Source organism: Sus scrofa, chromosome 7, assembly GCF_054392235.1.
Source record: "Sus scrofa isolate SSC_HxYL_T2T_F1_AM1 chromosome 7, Sscrofa_HxYL_maternal_Yorkshire_Landrace_v2.0, whole genome shotgun sequence".
Lineage (NCBI taxonomy): Eukaryota > Metazoa > Chordata > Mammalia > Artiodactyla > Suidae > Sus > Sus scrofa.
In genome coordinates, this window is record NC_139389.1 from 58,487,853 (window position 1) to 58,500,292 (window position 12,440).

General features: G+C 47.0%; 1 protein-coding gene across 2 annotated transcripts in view; it reads left to right on the forward strand.

Moving 5' to 3' along the window:
* The window catches only part of CFAP161 (cilia and flagella associated protein 161), a 53,849-nt gene that overhangs the window by 16,415 nt on the left and 24,994 nt on the right, over nucleotides 1-12,440 (forward strand). The window contains exons 1-2 of one of the 2 annotated variants that reach the window (XM_013989011.3): nucleotides 2,036-2,293; nucleotides 9,725-9,910. The exons of the other annotated variant lie outside the window; for it this stretch is intronic. The gene's annotated coding sequence lies outside the window, so the exon portion shown is untranslated. Of the gene's footprint in view, nucleotides 1-2,035; nucleotides 2,294-9,724; nucleotides 9,911-12,440 lie in introns of those variants that run through there. 2 annotated transcript variants of the gene reach the window in all.

Below are 12,440 nucleotides of genomic sequence, written 5' to 3' on the forward strand. Positions count from 1 at the left end.
AGGACCAGCGACAAGGAGAGCTCGGCTTTCCTGTGTGTGTTAATAAAGAATTCTTCCTGCTGGACGCTTCCAGCCGGATCCCAGCAGCCCCCTCAGGACTCTCTTGATGACATGGGAAGTGGAGGCGTGAAGGTCACTGCTGAGAGCAAAGGGGCGTTTGGGTCCTTTCTTCGGATTGCGTTCAGAATTCTGGATGAACATCTCAGCTCTTGGAAATCATGATCTGGAGATGCCAAGAGCTCCGCAAATAGCCCGACCTGCAAGGCTCTTAGCATACTTAGAACATCCTCTTAGCATACTTAGAACATCCTCTTAGCATCCTTAGAACATTACAAGGGGAAGGAACGCCCACCCTCTTTGTACAGATGAGGAAACCCAGGGCCAGAGGACTAACCGTATGTACTCAAACATATTAATGATGTCACTGCAAAAAAGCCTTGTATTTTTTCTCTTTTTAGGGCCACACCTGTGGCATATGGAAATTCCCAGGCTAGGGGTCGAATCAGAGCTGCAGCTGCCGCACCACAGCCACAGCCACGCTGGATTCTTAACCCACTGAGTGAGTCCAGGGATTGAACCTGCATCCTCATGGATGCTAGTAAGGTTTTTAACCTGCTAGTGCGAGCCACCATAAGACCTCCTCAAAAGTCCTTATTTCTGAAAATCTATTTTATTAGACATAAAAGTCTGTCTACTTCCTCATGGCTCTTTTTTTTCCCTTTTATGTATACATTTAATTAACTTCTCTGCATCTGTTTTGTCGTCTATGAAATGAGGGTAATGTATATCTCATAGATTGTGCGATTAAACTGAATAAGACAATACATGCACATAAAGCATTTAAAACAGTTTTTATGAATTTATTTAAAAAAAATTTTTTTAGGGCCGCACTTGTGGCATATGGAGGTTCCCAGGCTAGGGGTCGAATTGGAGCTACAGCTGTCTGCCACAGCCATGCTGGATCCGAGGTGCATCTGCGACCTACACCGTAGCTGGTGGCAACATCAGATCTTTAACCCAATGTTCGAGGCCAGGGATCGAACCCTCATCCTCATGGACACTATGTCAGGTTCCTGATAAGCCATCATGGGAAATTCTCCTCTCAGAGTTTTATTGATCCAGTAGACAAGGAGTTTGAGGCCAGTTCTGTTTTTATTCCTTCGCTTATGAAGTTTTATGTGCCTGGATGATTATAAGCCTCTGCCTTTCTCCTTGAAATTAAAAAAAAAAAAATGCCCCCACTTTTTCCCTCTTAGGAGTTCTCATTCTTGCCAAAAAGAGGTTTAAGCTGGCCAGGTATATTCTCCAGAAATAGCATTTTTGATCCCCCTGGGTCCCCAGTTGATTTGTTCTGAGTGTGGGTGGCTCTTCTTTTTTTTTCCCATGGTAGAGGGCTGGCTGACTGAGTCTGTGTTACACCAGCTTGGTTGGCTCAAGAATGGAGTTTAGGAAATCCTTAGATCTGTATGTTCTGTTTTTTCTAATGCTGCTTTACTGGGGCAAAGTTTCCTTATCAAATGTCAGATCAATTCAGCCTTGCTTCTGTGAATGGGTCCAGCCAGGGCTGGTAGCCAAGGAAGGTATTTTTAACAGCCTGCCCTGACCAGCTGGAAAGAAGCGGGTGGTATGGGGCAGAGGCCAAGGGACAGCCTCTTGGGCTGTATATTTGCCCTTCATTGATGAATAGTGGTGGGGGGAGTGATGTCTGGGTGAGCTGAGATGGGGGTCTGGGGAGGCCACTGCAGCAGAGGGACACTTAGGTAGTTTTGGTCCGTGGTTCTCTGCCAAGCAGCATGGGTGTGAATCAGCATGTTAAATCTGGAATAGCCATATGCCAGGGCATGTGCAGCCCTTGGTGTTGAGGATGAGTGCAGGATGAGTATTCTGTTCCCCTGGGTTCTCCATTAGCGCTTCTGCTTGCTCAGGATCCTTCTGACAGGGGTGCTTTGCAGTGCCGCCTTTTTTTTTTTTTTTTTTTATCCTTTGTGGGGCCACACCCACGGCATGTGGAGGTTCCCAGGCTAGGGGTCAAATCAGAGCTGCAGCTGCCAGCCTATGCCACAGCCACAGCAGTGAGGGATCCGAGCTGCGTTTGTGACCTACACCACAGCTCACAGCAGATCCTTCACCCACTGAGCGAGACCAGAGATAGAACCCTCGTCCTCATTACTAGTCGGGTTCGTAACTGCTGAGGCAGGACGGGACCTCCCTGCAGTGCTGCTTTAATACCAGGGGCACCCTCCGGAGCTCAGCGTCAGGATGGACAAGGAATGGACATTCTCCAGGAATCTAGGTAGGTGGCTGCTCTGACCTCAGCACACTGCAGCCTGTTCCTCTGCTCTCTTCCAGGGGAAAAGGTGTAGCTGTGAGGGTAGTTTAGGGGATGACAAGGACCATCTGCATATTGAACAAAGATTGGCATTTGATAGTTACTGAATCTCACCCTGCCCGAGAACTGAGTGGCTCTATCACATGGCAACCAAACTGTTAGGAAAAGGTGCCAGGAATTATGGCTATATTTGGCAGAACCTGCAGTAGTGCTCAGAATATTCTCATCCAGCGAAAGGATCAGGGAAAGAATGGCTGCAATCTTGACACCTGAGCTGCGGGGTGAAGGATCTGAGAAGGCGCTGGGATGAGGCCACGGCCAAATCTTTTAGGCTGGTTCCTGTACAAAGACGTCTTGCGGGAAACATGGGAGAAGACAGTCTATGCTGAGTGTTACGTAAACCCCACATGGAACTGGCTCATAGAAATTTCATAGACGCTTGGACTGCATCTGCAGTGGGCAGACTGGTGTCTTTAGCAAGCGAACCCAAAGGGACACTAGCTTTGGCTGCAGACACTGCAAGACCCAGGGCGGAGAGACTAGGACAGGAGATGGGGGCGAGGGATGCAGTGGAGGTTGGATCCTTAAAATGGGACTTCATTTAAAAGGGAAGCATTCGATCCATGGGAGGGACTACAGTGAGGAAATGCTGTAGGCACGGAGCCTCCTAAGAGGTGAGCGTAAGGGAGGATTACTAAGAGTTTGCCAGACAGGTACTCACGGAGCGCTTGGGTTGAAGATCCAACATCTCAGCCTGTTGCAGGACTGTTAGCTGGAGGAAAAGAGGACAGAAGAAGCATTTTGTGATGATGGCCAGGAGACGATGGTTGTAACAGCCACCGTTCATGAGCACTTAGCCTGAGCCTGGCACGCTTCAAATCCATTGCCTCACTTACTCGTTGCAATCAGTAAACAAAGTAGGAAGTATTGCTATCCCCATTTTATTTTTCGTTTATTATTATTATTTTTTTCTTTGGCCATGCCCATGGCAAGTGGACATTCCCTAGGCCAGGGATCGGAGCTGCACCACAGTAGTAATCCAAGCCACAGCAGTGGCCATGGTACATCCTTAACCACGAGGTCACCAGGGAACGCCTATCCCCACTTTATAGATGAGAAATAGGGGCATAGAAAGGGGAAACATCGGATCAGAGGCACAGAATGAGTCCTTGATGGAGTCGTTTGTCAAGTTCTTTTCCACTGGTGAAGAAGGGGCAAACAGGAGTCCCCACTGTGGCTCTGCGGTAACTAACACAACTAGTATCCATGAAGATGAGGGTTTGATCCTTGGCCCCGATCAGTGGGTTAACAGTCTGGCATTGCCGTGAGCTGTGGTGTAGGTTGCAGATAGGTCTCAGCAGATGCATAGGCCGCAGCTACAGGTCTGATCTGACCCCTAGTGTGGGAACCTCCACATGCTTTGGGTGCCACTCTAAAAAGAAAAGATATGGGCAAACAGACTCCTAACGAAGTAACGAAAATTAAGAATTTTTCTGCAAAGCAGAGAAAATAGCAGTAGAATTCGGCATGAGTAAAGGGAATTGCCAGCGAACATCCAGAGACAGGAGCTTTTAACCAACTTCCTTCCCCAATTCTTCATTCTCCCATGAGTACCATGAACCTGGGTGGCCAGAAAGCTGGGGCAGGGGGGCAGGGGGCAGTGGTCGTGGGTACACAGACCTTAATCCAGTCTTGTTGACACCTGGACAGAGGGAGGCTGTGGTGCTGGCAGCTACTTTTAAGACAGGGGACCCAGAACCTCTTGGCGGAAGAGGCAGGGTTGAAATGAAGTTTAAGGTCACCCATAGTAAGGTAGATCTGTGTTTTGTTACCGATGTGGGAAGCACCGACATGTGATGGCAGACTAAAATCTCCCAGAGAAACTTTCCTCGGTGTAGACAAGTCACGCCTTTTAGAAAAGAGTTAGATCATGGGCTCTGGCTGGCTGGAGTCATAGCCCATTAGGTCAAGTCCTGCTCAGCTGCTCCAGATTCCTCTGAGGAAGCAGCTGCCCTGGAAACTTAATCCCTTCCCACTGGGGTTGGCAAGGCCATGGGCAATGACCCAAGAACAGAAGAGATGGAGATACTTGCCAGGCAGAGCTGGATTCTAGGTCATTTCCACTTTGTTCTGTAAGAGGTAACTCGTCCATGTTCCCTGATAAGGACTTACAGGAAAGGTGCACGTTGGTGAAGCTAGAATTTCTGGATGAGTTGTGAGAATGAAAGAAAAAGCTAGCAGGTTGTGTACGGATCTGGAAGGAGTAGCTGAGTACACTTCTCTGGAAATTCTGGACATGCTGTTGTTGCCAGCAGCCTGGGGAGTTGGGTTCAGCCCTGCTGCCAACTCCTGGCTTCAAGTGCCAGCTAGTGTGTGAGGTCAGATAGGAGCTGAGGACAATGGGGACTGGTTCCCCTCTCCCCCTGGGCCTGGGGTGAGGAAATGGGTTTAGATAGCTCTAGCCCCAGCTGTGGACACTCTCAAGGCATGGAAGGTGGCATGCAAGGGAAACTAGGAGCTACAGAGAAGGGGTTTTCTCCCATGAGCGGGCCCCAGGCTGTACCAAAGGGGTGCAGCATCCATCAGTTATAAGGCACACTTCTGACCTTCAAGGGGTATTCTAGAGATCACACAGGGAGGAAGCATTGAAAAGAATTCTTTCTAAATGTCTTATCTCTAAGCCTTATACATTTCCAAGCTGCAAGTTTGGACAAGTTCAATTGCTTCCCATCTCCCCGCCCCCCCACCCAGTTATGGGCTACCGAGGCGTCGGTGGGTATTTGTGTTGGGTTTAAGAACCAGCTCTATTAGCTATGGAATTTCAAGGTGGCTTGGGTATGTAAACTGGCCAGGGGGCCGCTCACAGGATCGAAGCAGCAGCATCAGGGCCTTCTGCCAGCCTGCATGGGGCGATAACCTGTTGGGAAAGTCAGGAGGTGGGAGCAGGATGGGAGCAGGCTCTGCTGGCATGACCCATTTTCTTTCCTTGGCATCCAAACATCGGCAAAGTCACTAAAGTCATGAGAGAGTCAGAGTTGGTGGTGTGTGTTGTTTGCTGGTTTTTGTCTAATACAGGGCAGAGCTCAGAAAGCTGGCTCAGGGGACGCATACGTATTTTTAGGCATCCCTCCGGGCTTCTCTATGGGGGTTTCCGTTTGTATAAAATAAATAGCATCACATAAATAGCATCACACTGTATAGGATGTTATCTAGTTTGCTATTTACATGATGGATTAGTTGCCTATGACTGATGTAACCAATTGCTACAAACTCTGTGGCTACCATAGAAGTTCATCTCCTTACATCTCTGGAGGCTGGAGATCTGAAATCAAGGGTTGCTTCCTTCTAGAGGCTCTGAGAGGATCTGTTCCACGTCTTCCTTCTAACTTTTGAGGATTTCGGAACATCCTTGGTGTCCCTTGTCTGCTACGCTCAGGGCTCCAGTCTCTGCCTCCGTCTTCACACGGTCCGCGTGGTCTCCCTTGTGTATCCATCCAAACGACCCTCTTCTGATAAAGACACGACTCATTTGGATTTGGGGATCTTCCTTAATCGAGTATGACCTCTTTGAACCCTGATTACATCAGCAGAGACTTTACTTCTAAATAATATCATGCTCATAGGAACCAGGTAAACGTGAATTTGGGGGGGGGAGGTCATTCTATAGTCTAGTACACGTGGACATCTCTTTATGTAAATAAATGTAGATACTCATTATCTTTTTTTTCTTTTTTTTTTGCTTTTTAGGGCCGCACTCTCGGCACATGGAGCTTCTCAAGCTAGGGGTGAAACTGGAGCTGTAGCTGCCGGCCTATTCCACAGCCACAGCAATGCAGGATCTAAGCCACATCTGCGATCTACACCACAGCCCACAGCAATGCTGGATCCTTAACTCACTGAGCAAGGCCAGGGATTGAACCTGTATCCTCAATGATGCTAGTCAGATTCGTTAATCACTGAGCCATGACAGAAACTCCCTCATTATCATTTTTAAGGGCAGTCTAATATGTCACTGGAAAAGTGTATTATAATTTACTTAAACCAACCTCCTGTGGTTTGACATCTAGATTATTTTATTTATCTTTTTGGCTACTTTCAGCATCTGTTCGAGATACACGCTTGTGCATAGATTTTAAATACTGTAAACAGGGTTGGTGATGCACAGGGCATGCACTTTTATTATCTTGCTAACTCTTTAAATTTTTAAAAAATTTTTATTTTATTTTTGTTTATTTATTTATTTTTTTTTAGGGCTGCATCCGTGGCATATGGAGCTTCCCAGGCTAGGGGTCTAATCGAATCTGTAGCTGCTGGTCTACACCACAGCCACAGCAATTCGGGATCCAAGCTGTGTCTGCAACCTACACCACAGCTCATGGCAATGCTGGATCCTTAACCCACTGAGCGAGGCCAGGGATCCAACACACGTCCTCAAGGATACTAGCTGGGTTTGTTAACTGCTGAGCTGTGACAGGAACTCCTAAATTTTAAAAAAAAATTACTTTACTAAAAAAAATTTTTTATAGGAATTCCCGTTGTGGCTCAGCAAGTTAAGAACCTGACATAAGAGGGTTCGATCCCTGGCCTCGCTCAGGGGGTTAAGGATCCGGTGTTGCTGTGAACTGCAGTATAGGCTGGCAGCTGTAGCTTCGATTCGACCCCTAGCCTGGGAATTTCCATATGTCGCACGTGTGGTCCTAAAAAGAAAAGAATTTTTTTTTTTTTTTTTTTTTATCTTGCCATCTCTTGACTGAGGATGGTCCGGAAATGGATGAGGGACCATAGGCTGCAGGAACTCTTCTCTTACACACTGAGTGTGGGAGTCTCCAGAAAATTCCATGACCTCACCGGTAGCTCATTTCAAGACTATAGGAGCTTCTTCTGGATCTGACACATAGTAGATCCAGGTTTAGCAAATGAACATGGGTATTTTCCAGGGGAAAACTAGTAGGGTTTTTGGAGTGCTGTTTTGGTAGAGAGAGGAAAAATCTTCATGTTCTACAGTGACTTTTCTTTGGGAACCAAACACATGGGGAGGATGGAACAGCAGATGCTGCGGGGCGGTGGGGGGTTCTATTCTGGCAATATCATCGTGGGGGGCCTGTCACCACCATCTGGGGGAATGTTCTGTAAAAGGAACAGCTCTGGCAGCGGGATGTGTTCTGACCTGGGTTCACAAGGCTGGGGTCTGACCAGCGTGACAGCGGCCAGCCCCCATCTGGGGCTCAGCGTGGTTTTCAGACCGGCTGGGGTCCCGATCCCTCCAGCTGCTCGGCCTGTCCCAGGGCGCCCAGGTTACAGGGATGGAGAAATCTGTTTATCAAATGAACACCAGTCACCTTCTGTCCCTAGAGTCGGGTAGAAGGACTGTGCCTTGGCTCATGGGTGTGGGTAGGGGGACTGCATCGACCCTGGGAAGACACCCTGGGTTTTCAGTAGACCAGACAAAGCAGCCAAACCTGGGGCGGGCACTCTGGAAGCTGGCTGGCAGAAGTGAAGGGGTAGGAATTCACCTGGATGACAGGAGAGGAATTCAGAGCCTGCTTTGAGTATGAGAGGAAGGAAGCCTTGCCATCAGGCTATGATGCTGAGGAAGCCAAGACCTGTATAATGCCACAGGGATCTCACTTTGGGGTTCACAGAAGATCTGGGTAGACAGCCATTCATAGGTGGTGGCAGGCAAGAAACGGCCAAGTCCATGTGCAGCCGGCCTTGGTGTTGGGTGGGTGTGTCTGGGTATTTTCAGGGAATAACATTTATGACCGTAACTGAGGGTAAGTACTTGTACTGGACTGTGTGGAGACCGTCCTTAAAGATGGAACTGGGGAGCTGGGAGGGAGGAATACGTAGCGGAACATGCAGTTTTGGGCACCTATCAGCGCTGGGCTTAGTGCTCAGGATACACCAGTGAAACCAAAAGCCCTCGTGGAGTTTACACTGGTCCAAATTGTTCAGTGCCAAGAAAAACTGCTAATCATAGCGATTTGCAGAGAAAGTACAAATACCTTGAGATCCAGGGGAAGAACAACTGGCTTCATCCCGTCTGGGGATATTGTTGAGGGAGATGGCCTTTGGGATAGTCCTGATGAATGAGTAGAAATTACATGGGGAAGAAGTGCCTTGATTAAGGAAATTCAAATAGAGGAAACATCAAGGGCAATAAAAGCATCCTGTTGGGAAACCTCAACTATTTTGATATTCTCAGAACATAATGTAAAACAGTATTATTTACAGGAGAGGAAGCTGAGACTATTACAAGCAGACAATGATTGAATAGGCTTTTGACACTGAATTGGTTGTTAGCCTCAATGTTTAATGCCATTTATAGGGAAGATGCATTATAATTTCTAGAAGCCCAACTTAACAACTCCCTTTGAGAACAGAGACCCACTTGTGAACTTCTCTCTCATCCTGAGTTCATAGACCATCTTGTCACCATGTCTTTGTCCTGGTTATGGACAAAAAGCTGTACCCAAGAGGTGCCACACGAGGGCGCAATTGTCCAATCATGGACTCAACGCCCCTCCAGAGGTCAGAAAAGACCTTGTCCTTATAAGCTCTTCTGGTTGACAAACCACCAATGCGCGTGAGAAATGGTCCAAAGTGATTATATAAAAGCTGCAAACATCTGCTGAGTAAAGTGCTTGGAGGACTTTGAGCAGAGAGCTGGCTCCCATTCCTGGTCCTAACTTCTCAAACCACCGGGACATTTTATCCACTAGTCCTGCGCTTGTGCTTAGTGTAGGTGTGGAACACCGCTGGGCCAGAATGTCTTCAGAATATTTTCCTTTTCTTTTATGATTGCAAAATAAACTGCATGCTCATTGTAGGAACAAAATGTATTTTCATATGGAAAGCCTGAAAATGCCCGCGCCCCATTGGCTGTGGATATATAGGTTATATATGTGTATAATTATATACAGATAGATATGTAGATTATACAAGGGTATGATTATATATGATATTATATATAGCATGTATGCATATATAAATGTACACATAGATCATTATGTGTGTTTATAAATTATTATTATTTTTCCTATGAATACATACTTTAAACATAAAGTGGACAGCTTACATCATAAATTCTTTTGCAATCTCACTTTAATTTACTATATTGTGAGCATCTCTTAAATCATTAAATATTGCTCTTATATCATGATTTCTAATAGTGGCATAACCTTCCAAAACATACATGCTCTGTAATTTACTGAAATGATCTATTACTATTGAATATTTGGCTTGTGGGTTCTTTGCAATTTTTTTTCTGGTAAAATAAACACCTTTTTGGTATGATATCCTGGAAGCAGGATTTAGAGGAATTTAGTACATCTCTCCTCTTATTTATTTATTTATTTATGGCTTTTCATAATGTCATGCAAAATTGCCTTCCAGCGTCATTGCTGCAGTTCTCTGTCTCCACAAGAGCAGAGGAAGTGTTCCCCAGGTGTGTTCTCAGGGTATTTATCAGATTTTGACAAACAGAATATCCCCTGCTCTGGTTGAAGCCACAGTTTGGTGGAGCTCACAGAAGTCCCTGGAAGGCTATCGGAAGAGACATTCAACAACGCAAGGATTGTGGTGTGTATAATTTCTCTCCCCGTTTCTTGTGTGTGTGTGTGTTGGGGGGGGGGATAGCCATATGATGGGAGGAGGGAACTGGACTTGGAGGCAGAGTCCAGGGCTCCACCCAGGCTGTACACTGGCATTGGCTTTGTGCTTTGGGGCAGTTCAGGCCACCCTGCGACGGGCGCACAGCTCTCACCCTAAGAGAAGGGAGAATGGTCCCTTTGTAGCTAATGAACTCCCCATATGGAGCGCTGCTACCGCACGGAGCCCTAATATTAGGCTTTACCACCATGACTGTCTATTTGTGAATTAGGTACAGAAGACATGCTTCGACTCCCAGCTTCCTACTTAGAACCCTGGAGACTAACAGAAGAAATTAGTAGGAATTCTAAGGCCAGGAGCTGGCTGACCTGAGACAGCCTCTTCTCGTGGCTGGCTCTTTGTTTTCCCCTTTGCAAAATGAAATATCCCTGGAACTTCAAACTTGTAAATCTTGCAAACAGAAAACTCCCTAGTTAAGCCACGCTCAGTGTTGGTTTTTCCAAAATAATAAGCAGCAATAGTTACTGAGCGCTTACTCTGTCCCAGGCACTGTGCCCAGGGTGTTTCACGCAGCGTTTTATTTATGCCTTACAATAGCCATATGAAGTAGGTAGTACTATTTCCTCATTTTACACATGGGAAACTGAGTCACAGAGAGGTTGTGACATTGCCTGAGGCTCACACAGCCTGCAAGTGGTTAGTTCTTGGATTTGAACTAGGAACGTTTTAACTCCAGAGCTTGTGTTTTTTCGTTTTTGTTTTTTGCTTTTTAGGGCCACACCCACAGGATATGGAAATTCCCAGGCTAGGGATCTAATTGGAGCCACAGCTGTTGGTCTACACCACAGCTACTGCAACACAGGATCCGAGCCATGTCTGTGGCCTACACCATAGCTCACAACAACACCAGATCCTTTAACCAATGAGTGAGGCCTGGGCTCAAACCCGAATCCTCATGGATACTAGTTGGTTTCATTACTGCTGAGCCACAATGGGAACTCCCAGAGCTTGTGTTTTAAATCTCAGAGCTAGTGTTCCCATCGTGGCTCAGCGGTTAATGAACCCAACTAGTCGATGAGGACGTGGGTTGATCCCTGGCCTCGCTCAGTGGGTTAAGGATCCTGCGTTGTTGTGAGCTATGGTGTAGGTTGCAGACACGGCTCAAATCCTGTGTTGCTGTGGCTGTGGTGTAGGCTGGCAGTTGCAGGTCTGATTTGACCCCTAGACTGGGAACCTCCATATGCCATGGGTGTGGCCCTAAAAAGACAAAAAAAAAAAAAAAAAAAAAAAAGAAAGAAAGAAAGAAAATTCTCAGAGCTAGCCATAGGACACAGAATTATTTTCCAGCCTCCCTTAATGGCAGTACTCAAATGAAATAATGTATATCAAGGGATGCGACCCCTAAAGATGCTATGAAAATCCGAGGCCGTGTTTTTCTCCGTTTTCTCTCCTTTCTCTTTTCCCCCTCTCCCCCTGCATTCTTGTGGTGGGTTTTAGCTCTGGCTCTGAGACTAACTTGGGTATTTCTTATAACCTCTGGTCTTCCGTTTCCTGATTTGTGAAATGAAGGGACACGCTGTCTTTTCCCATCAGATTAAAGGAACTAGAAACGCTGACGGTTTGGGGAAATGAGTCTTCGCATTGACACCCTCCAGAATTTCCTGGAACTCGTTCATTTCTCAACAGTGTCCTGTTGTACTGTAAATGTTTGCATGATTGCTTCGCTTTCAGGGCACATCTCTAATGACTGGCTTCGCTATCGTAAAAGGGTAGGAGACATGAACCCCATGGATTCATCCTGGTTGCCTTCTAAACCTGGCCCTCAGTGTGAGAATAGCTTCCATTTCCATCTTTCTGAAGCAGTCCTTTGTTCTGACCAGAAAGACAAGATGAATGGGTCGGGGGTTAACAGGGGAGGGGTCCCACGGAAGGGCCTGGAAGGGGTGGGAGGTAGAAAAATCCCTGGGCTGTGAGGCGAGTGCCATGAATCCCAGCCCCTGCCTTTCTTCCTCCTGGAGACCTCCTGGCACTGCCGAGTTGCGTCCCGCTCTGTGAGCCTCAACTTCATCACCTGTCAAATTCAGCTTGGGACAAACCAGACCAGTGGTTTTCAAACCAGGTTCTCTAGACTCTTAGTGTCCTTCGGGGCCGGTGGGGAGTGGGGGGGCAAGGTGGATGTTTCGGGGCCTCACCATTTGAGTCCGTTTTTTATATTCAGTTCCGTCTTGCTTTTGTTGGCAAAGGGGGCTCCCCTACTTTAAAAAGGGGGAAAAGGTGTTCCCGTTGTGGTTCAGTGGGTTAAGAACCTGACATCGTGTCAGTGAGGATGCGGGTTCCATCGGTCAGGGATCCAGCATTGCTGCGCGCTGCGGCGTAGGGTGGCAGGTGCAGCTCCCATTCGACCCCTAGCCTGGAATTTCCATATGCTGTCGAGGCGGCTGTGAAAACAAACAAATAAATAAATAAAATCAGGGAGCGTTTGAAATTAATTTCTGGTGAT